General features: G+C 42.9%; 1 protein-coding gene across 1 annotated transcript in view; it reads left to right on the forward strand.

Annotated features, from left to right (window-relative positions):
- Nucleotides 1–7,885, forward strand: part of dennd1b (DENN/MADD domain containing 1B) — a gene marked incomplete in the record, with an annotated part of 80,691 nt that overhangs the window by 2,277 nt on the left and 70,529 nt on the right.

A 7,885-nucleotide genomic window follows, 5' to 3' on the forward strand; every position in this document is an offset into this window, starting at 1 on the left:
TTTGTGTTTGTTTTCTCTCTCTCTCTCTCTCTCTCTCTCTCTCTCTGTTTGTATCTCTTGCTTTCTCGCTCATTGTGCTTCTGTGTCTGCTTCCTATTGTCTCACATTCATACACTTATTGGGTTCATTTTCAGTTTGAAAGCAAATTCTGCCGCTGTTTTGCACACCATTTTCTTCCTTAACTAGTGAGAGTAAGTATTGCAGGGTTCTATACACCTCAGTATCTCACACTAGCCTGTATTGTTGAACAATTACAGGTTTGATGAACATGGTTTAAAGGATGATTCCAAAAACTCTCTGCCCATAACCTGTCATGAATGTTTACAACTTACTTATTTGCGTAACGTAATAATTCTCCTTTGTTTTCTATAGGGATGCACTGATTCAATTGGCAGACTGGTATCAAGGCTAATACTGACATTATTAAGCAGATAAGATATTAGCCCTAAAATGTCTTTGTTAACGAGATAAGTATGTTGCAGTGTTTCATCTATCACTTACATTCATTTCGTTACGGTGGGTCATGTTTCCTTGCAAAAAAATGATCCCAATAGGTTTAACTCTTTGAGGTAGGCCTATACAGATTTTAACTTTAGGAAAAAGAGAGCACTGGTATCGGGTCAGTACCTGGTATTGGTTGAAAGCCTAAAAAGTTAGATCGGTGCATCCGTGGTTTTCTCCTCCAATTAAATTTGGCTAACCCAGGGGTTTGTTCAAGCAGTCTGTTGTCTAAATGCTTATTGAAAGTGTATTACCCCATCTGACTTTTTAGTGATGTCAATGCAATTAACTTGGTGAGTACAATGTTTCTACATCATAAACCCAAATGATCCTTTCAGTCAATCACACATCTTATCAGCTGTCTCAGGGGGACACCATGCACACACTAATGCTAAAAAAATCTCTATTTTGTGCACATAATCAACTGCTCCAACATGGGATGACTCCATGACTCCTGCTCCGTGCTACTGTGGCTTCTCAGGCAGTGTGTGTGTTTGTGTGATGATTTGTACTGACAGTTAGTTAGTCTAAGAATGACAGAAGCCAGTGATTTAAGATGGGGAAAAAAACAAGACATGCAACATATTGTTTCTGTTTTAAAAGTGGCCACAGCACAAAACAGGTCCTGGAGCATATCATTGGACAGATGACTGCAGCAGCCCATCAGTGGACGGAAGGAGGAAAAATGGACAACTTAAAAAATAAAATAAATAAAATACCAGAGAAAAAGACAACAATATGTACATAAGGCTAAATATCTCTCAACTCAGCAGCCCAGCCAGCAAGTTTAAACATCTCTCCTGCCTCTCTGATCCACTTTGAGGAATAAACGGGCTTGAAGAAAGATGCTTCAGGCGATGTCTGCCTGCCCCACAAGAACCAGAGCGTGCTATCAGAGTAAGAGGTAGAGGGAGTTAGGGAACGAGAGTGTGAGCAAGAAATTACTGACTTGCAGAGGTAGGCACAGGAAATGGAAGTCAGTGAAAAGGAGTCAAAAGAGCAGCAGAATCCGAGAGGGATCATATAAAAAAAAAAAAAAACATAGTTTGAGTAAACATAGTGTATGTGTTGACATAGGCCTGTCTCATCCCTTCTTTCCAACAAGTCTCTCTTTTTAGCCCCCCCACAACCTTACTTTTCTTTCATTCTGTTGTCAACCAGATCGTTTGTGTGGATAAGATGGCCCTTAAGATGGCTAGTTAGCGTGCTGTGTACAGAGGGATTGGCCCTTTCCCCTATATACATAAAGGCTGTATTCACGTGCCTCATTACCAGGATTAGGGCTCCTTTACTCCTTTGTGGGGCTGAAGGCTGGAGTCCTCTCTAGCCACAGTCTCTGTCTCTTTCTGTGGCCCGAGCTGGCCAGCATATGGCAGCAGCAGCCAACAGTCTCCACAGAGGGGCTCAGAGCTCAGAGCAAGGCCTCCTTTTGTTTAGGCCGTTATTGTTGCTCAACGTAATGACATTTGTAGGCCGTAGGATCGGGGTGGAGGGGTTAGTCTACCCCAGGGGAGAGGGGGAGAGAAAGGGAGACAGCAAGAGAGATGGAGAGGGATGGAAGGAGGGGGAGAGGCAAAGACATGTAGACAGACAGGAGTGTGGATTATGGAAATATGAATTGATTTTTTTTTCTGTGCTGTGGTAGAATAGAAAGCTCAAAGGAGAACAGACTGCAGGCTGGCTGGCACGCCGGGGTGGTGCTGGGGAAATGTGAAGTGAGAGGCGCTTGCTCCCTCTTTCTCTTTCTCTCTCTTTTCTCTCTTTTTCTTTTTCCCTCCTGCTCCCCCTATTCCTCCCTCAGCCCCTGAGACTCTTGATGCCCTGGTCATCCGCAGATGCCACTTGGATAGAGAGGGAGAGATGGAAAGATGGAAAAGAGAGAGAGGGAGAGGGAGGGCAAGAGAGAGGTGGCTAAAGCATATATTTGAATCGCAAGAAGGGCTTTTTTTTTGCAAATGAAGCAGACAGATGGAAATCTGTCCGTTTCCTCTCAGATCTCTTCCCAAAGTTGTGGAAAAAACACAGCAGACACACACACACACACACGCTCTGTCACACACAAAAAAACGCACACACACATACAGAAAATGGGTTTGCCAGTTAATTCTAGCTAACCACAGTGTGGTGTATAGAAGGCCCACTCTGTAGAGAACAGAGGATAAACAGACGACCATTTGAAATCTTATAGAGACTGTGAGCAACTCCGCAGTATTTAAAAAATGTTAAGTTACTCACACAGATACACCCCTCTGCAAACTGCAGAACTTCCTTGGCCAGCACTACATGCAAACACTCCAACACTAGGATTTTCTTAATTATGTGGATGATTATCTTTTATTTTGTAATAAACTTGTATCTGTCATAATGTCATTGTCATGCATTTAGCTCTCACAGCTGTTAGCCCACCGTGGAATTAAATGGTTTTAGCAAACAGATCTAAGATCTAATGTAAATCATAAGCGATGTAGTCAAACCCTCAAGGATGAAGGTGCTGTAAATTAGGTCTCACTCTCACCTGTTCCAGTACATATTTGACCCAATTTGGCGTTACCTCCCTCGGTGAGAATGCATCTACTAGAAATCTGATACGTTTCAGAATTTGTGCCTTGTCATTTGAACTCTGTTACCTATAGGTCAGCCATTTTTGTCAGAAATCCACAGATCCTTATGGTGGTGAAAGTAGCAAAGGGGTTTCAGGCAAAATATACAAGAGTATCACCTTATTGAACAAGTTATATACAGCATTGTCAGAGGAAAAAATAGTAAAGAATTGAAATACCAGAGGGGGTGTGGCTACAAGCCTGGGAAACTCAGTGTGCTACTACTAATATTCTCTTACCTGGAGAGATATGTGTAGGAAAAATCTGATTTTCTTCTGTCTGTTTTTATAACTCCTAAGCATAAATCCATATTAACTGGCACTCAGTACTCCTGCTGGAGGGATTTTGGATCAATGCTGGTCGAACATGGCCACACACGTGTTAGTATTGTCTGTCCTTTTTTTACTATTTTTTGAGAGAAAGTAGGTTTAAGTACTGATGGAGTGTTTCTCTCTACATATTTTGGAGATATATCTAAGTGATATCTACCTCCTGAAGATATTATGGGTGCTAGTAAAAAAAACAATTTCCAAATGCTGGCTTTAGAGAACCCCCCAATGGGATTAAATGGGATTGTTATTCTCAGGAAATACACACTGATTACTCCACATTCTGCCGCTTTCTCACCCCCAGTTTACTTGCATATCATACTCGTACATGCACACACACATGCACACACAGAGAGATAATTTTGTGTTTGCTTTCTTGGCATATCAGCGTTATGCGTCATTCTGGTTCAACCTCTCGGTGCTCCTTTTAATCTTTTCCTTATTTTTTACCCTCTGTCTCTAGTCCTGTCTATCCACCTTCATAAATCTCTTTGTGTCTATCTTTCTTTTTTGTTGGCGTATCCCTCCATCACTTCTGTCCCTTTTGTATCTCTTGCTTCCTGCCGGTTCATCAACCTTCTCGTTTCCAAACACCTCGTCTCGTATTTCCCCTCAAAAGACGATGTTGCGGGAAATTGCAAATTACACATAAACCACTTTTTTTCTCCACCAGACTAGTTGCACCATAATATCCAGAGAGAAATAAAGGCAATATTGAATTATGAATAGATTTTACTGCAAGGACTTCTCTCAGCTGCAAACTAAACTTGATGTTAACTCTCTATGGCCATTCCACACATTTTAATAGGGAACCTTTGATCTTCCTGCTGCATACTGCACATAGTTGATAATATAACATGCTGTTTTTCATTTATGCCAAGGCTACAGTAGGTGTGATTTGATCCTAAAAGGAAATATCTACACTTTGATATGAACATATATATTGCTATGTATAATCGGTTTGTAATATTTATTGCATTCTAGGACTTGTGCTGTGAGAAATGTTGTAATGTACTTTTCCCCTTCTACATGAGTAATTTTCTTGTGACTTTCTACATTTCCTAGTGGGCCTACTTTATGAGCTTGTTGCATTTGGGACATGTAGGTGGTGAAGAGAGCAACTGCTGTAGCAAAGTAAGAGTTTCCCCAGTTGAGAAAAACTGAGTCACAGACCTTATTTAAAACATATTATGTATTGATGGTACATTGTATTTTGGGCTAATTAGCTTAGGTGGAGTAAGTGATATCTTTGTTTCTTTGAAGATTGAGATTCCTTCTGTAATTGTTACAATTTGGTGCAAAACTAGGAGCCTAGAAAAAACCTCTTTCCCTTCGGTTAATTTGGACTGACGCAATACCTGATGTTTACAGCTGGTGTTCTAGAAAAATATTTCCTTGTATCACACTTCACTAAAGAACGAAGAATGTCATAACTTAATGCCAAGTCATCTGCTTTTGGCAAATCAGACATGGGAACAAGGCAGTGAACAGTATTCAAAATATCCCAATCATTCCACCTGTAGCTGTGGTTTAAATAGTTTCTGGAATTCTTGTGTATCTTTTATTGATAGGTTATTCAAAAGTCCCTCTCTTTGTGCTTGTTTAGTTTTAATCACTGTAAAGTTTTTTGGGATGCCATGACTTCAGGCTACACTTGACTTATTTTCTGTTCACGTTGTCCAGTACATCCATCTATGCTCAAAAGCTCACTGTGTCATCAGCCAGACAAGGAGAGAGGGAGGGACAGACAAAGAGAAAGAGAAGAAGTGAGGCGGAGGCTCTCTTGAGGCTTCAACCTCGGCAACTCTGAGTGTTGCTCTGACACCGTGCTCCATCAGGACAATCTGCCTGACATGCTGTGATTGGTGGCCACAGCTCTAGACCAGCCCTGAGTGGGGGAAGCAGGAAGGGGGTTCTTTGGAAGAGAGGTCGATTGGATGGGTGAGGCGGCAGTGGTCTGAGGGATTGAGGTAAAGGAAAAGGAGCTGGTGGATATGATTGGTGGCTCCAGCCTTGAGGGAGCTGAGGGTTGACCCTGAGGAGAGGAGGAGATAGTGGGTGAGAGCGATGGTGGAGGAGTCAAGGTGGGTGTGCGGAGGTTCAGTAGCAAGGGGCCAGAGATGCTAACTTGAAGACAATGATATGTGGCCCTCAGTAGGGACCTTGTATAGCACCCAACGGAGGGAGGAATATAGAAAAGCAACCGTCATATAGGACAAGGGTAACAGGGAAAGTTGGAAGGAGGTGAAGAAGTCATGAGGTTGGTGGAATAGGGTGAAGGCAAGGTGAGAGGCGTGAAGTGAAAGAGATTGAACATAAACAAAATGCTATCCTTGCTCTAACGATAAGGTCGTTTCCACAGTGACTGAGAAATGGACAAGCTTAAATGTGATACGCCACCAATAAGTAATATAGTAAGTGATATCCTCAGTATGCGGGTGACAGAGGAATGTGTTGGATGTTTTATAGCAGTGAAGGAGATGACGCTGGAGAGAAAAGTACAGCAGCTCTGTTAGACCATAGTGTTTTCGCAAGGACAAAACTAACTTCCCATCCTCAAAAAGGATAGGAGACAGAAAAGTAGTGATGTTTTGTGGCGAGCTGTTGAGAATAAGCATATTTTGTCAGCTCTTTGGGTGCTGCTACAGCCCGTTTTGTGTACAGCCAGCAAGGAGCAATGCATGGGAAACAGAAAAATGAAAAAGATGGAAATTCATACCTTTTTTGTGGTTGTGTGGAGAGGCATATGAATAAGTGTGTGTGTGTGTGTGTGCATGCATTTGTGCACATGTATGTGTGTGATGTCTCAGTGTGTCACAGGGTCTCGTCTTTCCCCTTCACTGCACCCTGACAGCAGTGTCAAACAAGGCCTCATATGATCTGTGTATGTCTTTGAGAATATGTGTGTGTATGTGTCTGGGTTGATAGTGTTTTTATTCTTCTTTCCAACCCTTTTCACCTCAGATCCCTCGGGTGTTCCAGGGTCTTGCCTAATGGACAGTCTCGCCCCACTAAGCTGGCCTTTGGCTCGGGCACTGAGCTGGACGCCTAACTAGGGCCCTTTTGTTGCTCATGGGTCCTGATTGCGCTGACCTCTGGGCTGGCTTCCTGGGAGAAGCAGGGTGGTGGAGAGGGAAGAAGAGAGCAGGGGAAGTGTTTTTACGCCCCACTGCTCACATCTCTCCAGCATCGTCCAGTGACTGGTGAAAAGAAAGCAGTAGTGTGTTTTGGCAGTGGAGTAAAGAGCTGCTGGCTGCTTGTGTTTCCCAAGCTGCCGCTGCAGGTGGACAGTAGTGGATTCAGCCACAGATGTATCTATCCTACGGGTCTTATGCAATATAAAGAAAATGGATGGTGAAAGTGTGCTAAACTAGCTCCTGTGTGGTCAGCTCATTAGATAAGTGCAATATGAGAAGAGGCAATTTAAAAAAGCGACTATTGGGATAGGCATTAGAGATGTAAAGCTGTAGCTGATCCTGAAGAACACTGTGTTGTGTTCAAGTTGTAGTAGTGTGTGTTGGGATGAGATGACACTTTTAAAAGCATAATCTGGCTTTATTCAAAGCACTTCTTCTATATCTGAGATTTGAAGAATACAAATATGTAACTACTGTTGTGGTCTGTTTTGAAACCATTTTTGCACTCGTGGCTACAGTAAGAGAACAGAGATTCTAGAATACGGAACAGGGAGATTGTTATGTCATGTGGTCGAACATGGTTCCACCTTGTTGTGTTTCATAATGAAATCTTGAATTCTACATCCATTTGTCCGGGCTTTCTTGCTAGGTTTAACATGTACAGTATATCATGTTTAAATGCTGCCAAACTGCCTCAGTATTATGGCTGCATTCACAGTGGAAGAAAAAGTGCATCTACACTTGGAAACAGGTTGTCCCTGTCAACCAGGAACCTCATATTTACGGTATAAGATGCCAGACTTACCCTAACCACATGCTGCTGTTGCCAACAGAGCTATCACACATATAACGATGTGGCTTAATTGGTGTGCATTTTTCCTAAACTGCGCTCCCTGATACATGGCACAACCACCAGCCACCAGCCAGAGACAGAGATAGAAGCAATAGCAGAACAAATAGCATGCTGTGTGAAGGGAGAGTAAAGGATAGAGAGAGAGAGGGAGGAGAAGGAGAAGGAGGAAGAGGAGGGTGCAGTGATGACCTGACCCCCTCTGCTAGATTCCATGTACATCTGTCAATGAGACGTCCACAGCCAAATGTTTAGGAGCCAGTGTTGCACTGCTGCTCCCCTGCTGAGCTTCAGTGTATACATTCTTTGTGTGTATGTGTGTGTGTGTGTGAGGGTGTATATGTGTGCGAGTGTGTGACGCCATGTGGTAGAGGCAGGCCCACATCAGGGTTCATACAGTCGAGCTAAGCCCAGTGGGAGCTGAAAGCTTAAAGAAGGAAATCCCCCCTGGCTGCTTGGTATATACAC

This window comes from Morone saxatilis, unplaced genomic scaffold, assembly GCF_004916995.1.
Source record: "Morone saxatilis isolate NCDOM2014 unplaced genomic scaffold, NCSU_SB_2.0 Contig12, whole genome shotgun sequence".
NCBI classification, from domain to species: Eukaryota; Metazoa; Chordata; class Actinopteri; family Moronidae; genus Morone; species Morone saxatilis.